General features: G+C 34.6%; 1 pseudogene; it reads right to left on the bottom strand.

Moving 5' to 3' along the window:
• LOC144252185 (testican-3-like) overlaps positions 1–6,161 on the bottom strand; it is a 165,021-nt pseudogene extending 158,860 nt beyond the window's left edge.
• Positions 6,162–12,006: the final 5,845 nt, after the last annotated feature.

Raw genomic sequence — 12,006 nt, 5'->3', positions numbered from 1 at the left:
GCTTGTTAATGCAACATTTCATGTGTGAGAATCTTGTTTCCCTGTGTGGTGATATTGAGAAGTGGAGGGACTTTTGAGAGACAGGGCCTAGAAGGAGGATTTTAGATGACTGGAGGCATGCCCTCAGATGAAGTTCTCAAGGGACCTCAGTGTTGCTTTGGCTTCTCGTTTTGCCATGTAATCTTCCCCAACACGTATGTCTTGGAGGCCAAACCACATCCAAACCATAAAAATTAGGTTTGTGAAATTTATTCATGTTGTTTTCTGTAGGAAAATTCCATACTTCTTTATTGTTGGTGTTATTCTGCTTTAAGAATATTCTAGAATTAATTTTGCATTCTATAGTTGATGGTGTTTAAATAGTATTTCATCTAGAGCTACAATAAACAAAGATCTTATGAACATTTGTCATGCAGATATTTCTGTGGAAACCCACTCACAGATTTTGAAGTGAGATCCCCATAACATGTTTTACTAAAGATAACCATATACAAAGCTATCTTAGTATAGATTTACCTTTTGTAAGAATCCAACCAGATTTACAAAGTGTGACAATTTTAATTACTTCTCATTCTTCTCAACATTGATGTTGCTGATATTTTTAATGTTAATATTTCCTAATACTGATTGTAAGCAGTCTCAATTTAAACCTATTCATTGATTTTAGAGTCTAATCTTTCAGTAAAATTTTGTTCTGGCTCACAAATACCAATTTAGTAATTCTCTTTTATGGCTCCTTGGACTAAACCTTCAACAGAGTCCACTGAGAAAGATGAAATTCGTCAACCTGGCTTCTTTTGATGCTCACATTTTTAAAGGTGTTAGAAAACAGATGAACACAGAAAATAAAATTTGAAGATTACTTTTGTATTTCAACAGTTTCTTTTTTACTATGAATATGGAAATTATATTTATATTTGTGAAGAAGATTCTAGTACATATTATCCATTAACATATCCCAATTGGATGTAAATTTTGATTTAAGCAGAATATATGTATGAATATTTTCCAGCTCTTATCATATTATTAAAATCATTGATTTTGCAAAATGCTGTGTATATAGTCCAAAGAAAGCCTTTCATAAGGCATACATCAAGGTTGTAACAACACACTTTCAGAGCACAGATATAAATTGACTAGCTTTCCCTTTATAATAGATTTGTCATGTAACTAAAATATTGGTTTGTGCTTCTGTCTGACAGTTATCTTGATATCAGGCAAAGAATAATGTGGAAATATTTGAATTTAGTCATATTCAATAATTGCTGCTGACTTCATATCCAACACTAAAGTAGAAAGAGAAAAATAAATGCCTTTCTTCAGTGCAGAAGTTAGCCAAGGGTACACAGAAAGTACTATAATATAACATATTTAATAATAAAAAAATCAGTTAATCTAAAAACAAGGAAGCAACCTCTAAATTTAGATAGGGTTAGATTGTTTTTCCATATTATCCACACATGACTGTCTTTCATGTGTAGGATTTACCAAGCAAATGATAAATGCCTGATATTCAAGGAATTTGACATTTAGAAAAGAAGGAAAAAATAGAGTTCTTAAGGTCTTGTTTTAGTTCCTGGAATTGAAATTATATGCACCACCATTTCTATCTCCTGGATTGAATGGAGTATATTATTAACTGGTAGTGCAGGACAAAATATTGAATATGTTCTGAGAAGTCAAATGAAGTACATGGTATGAAAAACAAACACAATAAGTCATGTTAATACACATCTATCTTCAAACTTCACTTTATATTCTAACAGTATAAGAAAAGAGAATTTCCTATTTTCCCAAGTAATAGTAAGCATGAGAAAGTGATATGTTCCAAACAAAAAGTAAATGTACAGCCAGAAGTGGCCTCATAAGATCTCGAGTTTCTGGATATCACATTCAGGCATGGCACAAGGTGAACAGGTCATATTATAGTTCCTGTCACTTGATGTGGGATTCCTGTGCTAATACATGCAAAGCAAAATTCACTCTTTCTCTTACCATTTGCCAGAAGTGCTAATATTCTAATTAATTAAATATCCATTAAACAGGCACATGGAAGAAACATATGGACTATTGAGAGAGGTAGGATACATGATTGGCTTTCTAATAATTAGGAAAACAACCAAGTAGAAAAATCAACACAAAATAGAGCAGACAATTTAGCTTTGGATACTAAGAATCAGGGTCAGTGTTTTCAACATCAATTATGATTGAATAGGAAAGATTGAAACCCACTGCTTAATAATGATTTATGAACAAGACAATGCCTAACAACAGAAATGACTAAAGGATATATTTTCATTTTTATTGACAAGTGTGTCTGTAAAAACTTGGTAATACAGGGAGCAGAGAGAAAAATCTATAATTCACATAAAAGTACCCAGAGTTATATAATTTCATTTACTAAAATATGAAATGGAAAAGAAGTAACTAGAGAGAGATTTATGACCGTAGTGAACTGAAGAGGATGCCTTTGGAGACCATGTCAGTGAATGAAAGATTTTCTGTTTCATCATAAAACAATTATTCTGTTCAAGGCACTGTTCGAGGTGATGGAATCACAGTGAGCAAGACAGATAGAGCCCTGTTTTCCTGGAGCTCACATTCTGAAGCAGGGATGATGGATAATAAACCAGCAAACAAGAAAATACCATATAATCAAGTAGAGGCAAGGCATTACTGATCCAGATGACGGCTGAGGGGAATGCAGATATGAGACCAGGTATCAGAAACACTTTGGAAATAATATTGACAGGATTTGTAATATAAAATATAAATGTGGACATATGATATTTTTAATTATGCATGAATTTAGCGACATATTTGGGAGCCTTAATTTGTGTCGTTTACAAAATTATTGCTTCATTTAAATTATTTTTTCCAGGTCTACGGATAGTTCAAACATGGGGTACCAGTTGTGGAGGGCTTTTTGTAAGCCCTCAGTGTTTAAATGATGACTCTACTTGATTTTCCAACTACATATCATACATTTCTCAAATCAAGAAGATGGTTATTTTTGTCCAGAAAGAATATAGGCTGTAGGGTTTTGTTGCATGAAGAAAAATAGAAAATATGAGGTACGAATTTTTAAGATGCACAGCATAGCCACATTCACAAAATTAGACACATCATTAATTCCTTGTTAATTATTCAGCAATGCAAGAATATTTTCATTTTCCAAAATGAACGAGGGGAACACATAAGAACCTGAACTGTGGGCCACATACCAACTCAGACCTTTTCTTTCTCTGACTCCTTTTCATTTAATTTCCTACTCCTTCCTGTGCCTTTCACTCAGTTTCCTCTTATAGATCTCAGTTCTTTTCTCTCCTTCTTTGTATGTGTCTATAGAGGTGTCTTTTTGGCTCCTTCTTCTATTTATGTCTTTCTCTTCTTTACCCACCACTCCCTTTATTCCTTAGATTGTTCATTATTTTGGTTGGCCTGCACTTTGATCTCTCTACCTCCTTCCTACTCCCATCTCCTCTTCTTTCATATACTCAACCTCTTTTGACATCCTACCCTGTGTGTCTGTAAACACCCTCTTCCCACATTGTCCGCATCATTGTCTATATTAATTAGTAAAGAAGTGGATATCTGAGCCACGTTTCTATAATTATAACATACCAGTGTACTTTCCCTGGTGTTTACTTGGCCCCAGATTTCTTCTCAGTGTGATTGGCATTCTAGAAAGATATCCTGCACTGATCACAACCCTGTAGGACACAAAACACAGGCTTTGATCTTTGAGAGAGACTCATCATGTTCTCTCAGCCTCATAATGACATATACCACCACCTTTTGGCACACACCATTTTCCCAGCTCAGCCTGATATATCAACCTGTCCCCCATGCCACTTGTCTCTAATCTGACAGACTCATGCCTCTGGCTGCACGCCTCATCTATGCCATCTCAGGACTTCTTTCTGACTGCTGAGACTCAGGACACCTCAGGACCATCTCAGAGCTCAATGTCCATTTCATCAGATCAGTGAGATTTTAGGCTTTCTACCAGCTGATACCTAGAGCCACTGGCTAGTTGTTCTTCACTGACTCACCTTGCAGGTATGTCATGGGCAGTAGATGCTGTGGCTGCTCTTGCACTGGCACAGCTTTTCCAGGAGCTTCCTCAGGGATCAGGTAATAGGACCTGGAAAATAGAGATGTTAGTGTCCATTGGAGAAAATTTTGAGTAATGAAAGATGGAAAGTGGAAAGGAGCCATTGGGCAAATTCTCTCCTACTCCCAATAACTGTTCTGAGATTGAGAAATCAGCTGTGTTTTCTCATGATGTTTTTACTAACTCGGTCATTTCCTTTCCTTCCTTCCCTTCCTCTCTTGTCTTTTCTTCTGTCTTAATTTTCTGGGTTTGCAATCCCTTTCAACATTTTGATGCAGGATTTATTTCCCAGAGGGATCATGCTAAGGAACTCATTCAGAATTCTACTTCCTCTTATCAGTGGTCACCGTAAGACCAACGTGGGTCAACTGAAGTCTATCTACATTGAAGTTTTCACTGTTTTTCAAACATATGCTGATGGAAATAAGAGTTGTAAGCTATTGGTAAGAAGAGTTGTAAGCTTGCCCATTCTCTTAAAGATCATCTGAGCAATCATTCCCAGTTATGACATAGGCTTCAATCAAAAACACAGAACTCCTCCATAAAAAGCCCAAAGTGAAAGTATAGGAAAATACACTTTCGAAGGAAACCAGATCAGAATTTGATCTGACCTTGAAATTACCTTTCACTTAGTACCTGGGAATAGGCTCATTCTTTAGCTTCTCTGAGGTTCAGTTTTCTTCCAAGTAAAGTGAAGATAAACTAAAATACTATGTAAAGTATGTAATAATGCCCAAAACATAATACGTACTCTGAACAAGTTATGGAATATATATTCCATATATATAATATATATATACAAACATACACACACAAATATATATGTTTGTGTGTAATATATATATATATATATATATATATATATATATATATATATATATATTTCTTTTAGGACACCATAGTGATGACAAAAAAAATGCCTCACATCACTGTGAGCTTCCCAGGAGATAGAAAAAGAACCTCTAAACAAAACATGAAGAAACCCAGCTATCAAAGTTGAAGCAAAATTTTACTGCAGAATAAAGAGAGCACATACAAGAGAAGTTGTCATTAGTCACCAGTTCAAATCGAGGAAAAAAAAAACAATTCCAGTCCAATGTCTAGCATCAGTGAAGTTAATGCAAATACTGTGACTCATGGACTCATGGCACAAACTTTCAGCACCAAGTATTAGAAATCCATATTTTAGAATTGAGAGGAAAATAAATTCCATATGGCTATACCTCCAATCAACTACTACCAAGAAGATCCTATCCTTTTACTTAAAGACTTTGGAAAATAGTAAATAAATTATATTTGGTAATAAGTGACTACTATCTAAAATAGAGGGTGTATGTCAGCATGCATCCTTTTAAAACTTATTTACGTGATACATATTTAGATGTTGATGAACAAATCTGGCTTAACTTAAGTGTTATTTAAATTTCCACAACATATAAATCATTGAATCTCACCTAATTTTTTAAGGACACACATTATTCTCATAGCATATATCCCAGTATCCATGTTGAATAAGGAAGAACAGTTATGAATAACATCAGAGAGTAAGTAGCTATGGTTTGTCCCATGATAGGACTTGGCTTTCAGCCTGTAGAAGAAGAGACGCTGCTCTGCCAATGGCATTGGACACAGGGGCCCATGACACACTTTATGAGCTGAAGGAGTAGTGTGACACTCAATCCAATCAGTCTCCCTACCCCCTACTGGTGTATACATTTATTAGGGTACAAATTGTACACTGGTGGAGAATACCTGGTATGTGGAAAACACATTAAGACCACTAGGCACTTAAGACACCTGAGTTCTAGGGACCAAAATTACCTGTTAACTGCTATTAGAAAAAGCTACTGCCTGCATTTTAAGTAGAATTGATTCACATAAGTACAAAAGAGTATCATCTCAAGTTATCTGCATACCATTTAAGGAGTTTGAATCCTGCATGGTTTGGGACAAAAATCCTTACTTTCAATGTTAGTCGTTCTGAGTGCATGGACCATATATTTTGCTGACTATAAATCCCTATGGCATTGATATTACTACCCATGGTGTAGTTTCTATATGGTAGTTGATGATGAGACTAGAATTTCCTGTGGATAGGACCTGATAACAGTTTCGGGCTCTTGATTTTTGAAATTAGCAGGGGAGGTTCCTAATGAAAAATTGTACCTGTGGGTATTTGTTAGAGTCTAGAATTGAGGGTCATCAAGAAACAGTATTAGGCTTGTTAACAGTTGCTTAATTTGATTTGAAGAAGTTGTTCAAACAGTGTTCCAGTGTTCTTACTAGGATAAGAAAAAACTATTATATTGCTCTTTTTATCTGAATTTATTTCTCACATATAAGTGAGATAGCTTAAATATTTATTATTGCAATAGAAAAACCCATGATCAGTTATTGAAAAGGAAATATTCACAATTACATTAACAGAAATTCAAATAGATATAAATTAATAGAAGAATATGTATTTCTCTGATTTTCAAAACTCAGACCCCAATACTTCCCCCTGCTCCTACTCACAACAGATGCTTGCTAACTCACAGGTAATAGAATCCATGAGACCAGAACTTTCACAACTGGCTGATGACAATAAATCCTTTTTAAAAACAATTTAATCATGGTGAAAAATCACATAAGTATACAGTATACCATCATAATCCTTTTATTTTTTAATCCTTATTTTACTTGTTCATATGTATGGGATACAGTGTGATAATTTGATAGATGTATACAGTGTGTAATGAACAAGTTAAGGGAGTTAACATTTCTATCTCTTTAAGCATGTTTTTTTAAAAATTTCAGCTAACATGTAATAATTGTATATACAATTGTATATAATTGAATGTGAAACATCAATAATACACTTAGCATGTACTGATCAAAGCATAGAACACCTTTTCATCTCATGAGCATAACTTTGTGTTTGAAGCAGATAAACTTCTCTCTTCTAGTTATTCATAAAATATATAATAGATTATTGTGAACTATAATTTCCCTGCTGTGCTGTAGAACTTATTACTTTAACTGTGTTTGGAAACCTGTTATGTACTCTCCCACTGTCCTTTCCCTTGTCCCCCCTTTCTGGCCTTTGACCATCATTAAATAAAATGCTTTCTGATTAACATTTTTTTGCCACACACTTATAAGAACATTCAGTATTTGTAACTCTGTGTCACACTTAATTTCACTTAATATGTCCTCCAATTCCATTTATTTTCCTACATATCATAACATTCTTTTTATGGCAGAATAATATTGTATTGTATATACACACCACATTTTTCTCTTTTATTAAAACTTAATGTCTGTAGATCTGGATGAAGTGGTACTTTGACAAATGTATATAATGTTTAATAATCAAATCAATGTAAGCAGCATTTCTCTCTTCAGACATTATCATTTTTAGGTGCCAGGAACTTTGTATTTTTCTTTTCTAGTCACATTGAAATATATCATAGATTGTTTAAAACAATAGTTATCCTATTGTGCTAGAGAAAAAAAACAACTAATTCTTCCTATACTCCTATTGAGTATCTTCCTCCCTAGCCCCTGCCCTTCCCAGTTTCCAATGAACAATATTCTATTTCATTCTTCTACAATATTGAACTTTAGTTTCCACAAATGAGTAAAACTATGTATCACCCATTCATTTGTTGATGGGCACCAAGGTTGAATCCTTAGCTATTGCAAATACGTGTCAACAAGCAGGGGCATGCAAATGATGACTGTGAAACTTCCTAGAAGCTAGGGCTACCATTGTCCACACTGATGGAGATTGCTGGAATTTTCCTGCTCACTCTTTCCCTTCAAAGGGGGATTCCATCCCCTGGTTGAGGAGCAGGGGTCCAAGTGGCCTGTGTACTCTGTACCTTTCATCCACCCCATCCCAAGTCTCTGAGTCTTCTAAGGTTCTAGTCTCTCCCTGCTGAGTTCCAGCAGTCTCTCAGTCAGTTCTCTCAGAATACAGATGTACACCAAATGCTTTGTTTCTTTTTATGGAGGAAGAGCTGTGTGCTGGACACCTCTATTTGTCCATCTTGAAATCCCATCTTAGCCATGTATAAGTGTCCAGTTCAGTACTTTCTCATGATGGTGTAGAGTTTAGTACATTCACATTATTGAGTAACCCTTACCACTACCCACCTCTAGAATTTTTCATCTTGCAATAATGAAGCTATGTACTCATTAAACAACAACTCCAAAATATATCCAACACTCCTAATTGGTTTTCCATCTTATTTCAGTATAAAATCCTCACTGAATAAATTCACCATCACCTCTTCATATGAACTATGGCACTATCTTACTTATTAATTTCTTCCTCTCTCTACAATACAGTCTCCTGCAGCAGTGAGTCTCAACACTCCAAATAAGATATGTCACATCTTGTCTCAAACATTCCAATGGCTTCCCATTGATTTGCAAAAAAAATTGAAAATACTTACTTGATGTACAAGACCCTAAATATTCCTATCTCTATCCCTAAATATCCTGCTTCCTTCCTAGAAATCACATTCTTCTCCCTTGGCTTCAGTCATTCTGAGACATTTTCTGCGTCTTAAATATACCAAGCTGGTTCTATTTTTGAGGCTTAGCCGTAGCTTCTTGTACTCAAAATGTGTCTCACAGAGTTTCCTCCTTTGCAAATCCCCCGTTAAAAAGGTTTGACTATTTCTTTTTTATTTTAAATATAACATAAAACAACTTCTAAATGTTCAATTTAGTTGTGATTATTTTTTCAATCTTTTCTTTGATTTAAATATAATCTACTTGGGCTGGGGATGTGGCTTAAGTAGTAGTGCGCACGCCTGGCATGTGTGCGGCCCAGGTTCGATTCTCAGTACCACATACAAAGATGTTGTGTCCGCCGAAAACTGAAAAATAAAAATTTAAAAATTCTCTCTCTCTCTCTCTCTCTCTCTCTCTCTCTCTCTCTCTTTAATAAATAAATAAATAAATATAATCTACCAAATTACAAAAATCTTTTATTCTAAAGGTGGTCCCAATTGAAAGTCAATGTTTTGGGTGATATGAAATTATTAAAATGTCTTTGTCACTAGATTATAATATTTTCACTCTTGATAGATATATCTTCATGTATCACTAGTAGAATTGACTTCGTCATCACAAAGAAACAACTGTCATCCAAGAAATTATTTGTGCAGGATTTTAAAAATTAAATAAAAGACATTTTTAAAACTTTTATAATATTTGAACTAAGCATTCATTTTCTTTTTAATATTCTGTCATAAAAATTATAAAACATATAATTTGACCTAGAATAAAAATGTGTCCTTTAAAGAACACAAAACAAATTCTGATATATTTTTCTACCTTTAAAAATCTAATAAAATTTTATAGTTGCAGCAAAACTACTTCCTTTGTTAATGCCTGTTTTTCATGCAATGCAAAAATACATTGGGAAGTAATATATTTTAATAATTATAAATTATTTATGTACAACATAAATGAAAAATGTAGAAGCTACAATCTGGGAAATTGTGTTTGGTTACAATAAGAACTTGAAATTCTACTTAATCTAATACATTTACTTAGATTTGCTTCATATTAATAGTAAATCCTGGTCCAGTGTGGTGGCATACACCTGTAATCTCACTGGCTCAAGAGACTGAGACAGGAAGATCAGAAGTTCAAAGCCAGCCTCAGCAACATCAAGGCACTAAGCAACTCAGTGATACCTTGTCTCTAAATAAAATACAAAACAGGGCTGGGGATGTGGCTCAGTGTTCAAGTGCCCCTGAGTTCAATCCCTAGTACAAAAAAAAGTAGATCCTTTTTTATTAGGCAATAATTTCTTCAAAAAATATTTAATTCGCCAAAGAGAATACAAATGAACTGAAAGTAAAATGCTAACGATTCCTTGATATGTTTTCAGAGGAGTCATAAGAGCTTTGTCATGTTCAAACAAAGAAATTTGAATTAAACTACATTCTAGTAAGACATACTCTATATATTTTATGCTTAATTATTTCCCCCTTTGCTTCAATTTAGTATTTTTTTAAAAATCTCTAGGAAACAATTTCTGCATAAGTATTGATGAAAAAAAATATCTCTTTCAACTCCCCTCTCCAAATATTTAGGAAAAACTATGTATGTAACAAAATACACCTGGATTTGGACATTCTTAGTGGTAGCCAGTAGTACACAGAACTCAAGCATGTGTAGCTTCTCCAGTTTGCTTTTTCAAATTTCTAAGAGAATTTACAGCTTCTTAGAAATCTGCAGTATTTGACTGCTGTGCAATATTTTGAGTGATTTTCTGCTTAAATTGGGCATAAGCCTAGTAAGTTGAGAATCCGAGAAAGCAAGGTGAGAGTCTTTGATTCTTTGTGGCTCCACACAAAACCCTGTGGAGTTCAGATGAAGCACAGGAGGAATGATCCTACATGGCATACTTGGAATGGCAGATTTAATTCACCAGCACTAGAGAAAGGAATGATATATTTTTTTCCACCTAGCGATTGAGTGTTTCTTCTTATTGACCCATGAGGGAACATGAATTGTGCACACAGCAGGCACTAAATGTGTGGAGGCAATCAGCATTTCAAAGACTTGCTTCTGCAACTTAGATAAGCCTTTCATTATTGAGAGTCTTCAAAGACAACAGGGAAATTCTTATATACTGCACATTGAAGTATAATCTGTTTGATGAATTCTGTTTCAAAGAATAATGTGTGGCAATTTATTTGAAAATTAGCCTATCCTCATGACTGTTGATCTTTGAAATGGCACCAATTGAGAAGACATAAATGCATCAGTACCCTGGTTTCCAAGTACATTTGCCTTTTACAGAATAGAATTTCCTAATGCTGATGAAACTAACTTTATGTAAACAATAAATGAACTGTGAAGATTACTGATCAGTTAGCTCCTGCTCGCCTGGGGCACTGTGCAGGATGGTATTATAGACACACCACCAAATTCATTCCATACATTAAAGCGGACACGTTTGCCCATAAGCTTGACCTTGTATATAGATTTCATGAGTTAGCCAGTGAAATGTTTACTAACTGCTTAGATGATGCGTATATTTGTGCGTGCATTTTGTGTTTAATATGAGAAGATCACAATATGTCTAACCACAGAGAGGCACCAGGCAAGGTTCTTAGCCAGCTCATCAGAAAGTAGAATTCAGTCATCAACATCAGTGGGCACCTGCCACTCATGCTCAGCTATGGCTCCTGTCACCCTGTATTTTTCCAAAGTCTTCATATTTATTTTCTTGTCATGATTGTTTTGATATTCAGCTGACAAACTACAACAAGTGACTGACATGAGCAAATGCCAGGGGGTGTCAGGAACAAAATAAGATGACAATTGAATATATTACCATTTTAAATGGTTTGTCTACCTAGGCTGAGTGTTGTGACTTGGTTCTTCTCCCACCTGCCAAGTTTGATTAAATAGATCTCACTTTAGGTGTGCAATGTTTCAAGTCATGCTGGTCCTCCCTACTTAGCAAAATGCTGTTTCTGTGATTACAAAAACTCAGTGCCTCTTCCAACTTTCACTCCTGCTCCAAAGTGAAAAAGAGGAAATATGCAATATGTGAGATAAAGCCACCTTTAATTTGAGTGTATGCACACAAACATTTTATTTTTTGAATAATAGAATATCAGAATAGGATGGGGTTATTTAAGAATAAAATTTGCAAGTAGGTGAAGCATGATTTATCAGGCAATGTGTCATCAAAAATAAATTTCAAAAAAAATGTATCTGAACTTGACTAATTCTTCATTCTTATTATGCATGGAAAACTACACTTAATTTTATCAAGTCCTTGAAACCTTAAAATTTTTACTTCCTTTAGCCTGAAATTGTTAGCTGCCAGTTGCTCTTTCATCTTGCTTTTGGTATTTTCCTTTAATAGT

This window comes from Urocitellus parryii, unplaced genomic scaffold (genome assembly GCF_045843805.1).
Source record: "Urocitellus parryii isolate mUroPar1 unplaced genomic scaffold, mUroPar1.hap1 Scaffold_37, whole genome shotgun sequence".
NCBI lineage: Eukaryota > Metazoa > Chordata > Mammalia > Rodentia > Sciuridae > Urocitellus > Urocitellus parryii.
Note: the sequence above shows the minus strand (reverse complement) of the source record. Positions and strands in the feature narration are given on the sequence as shown.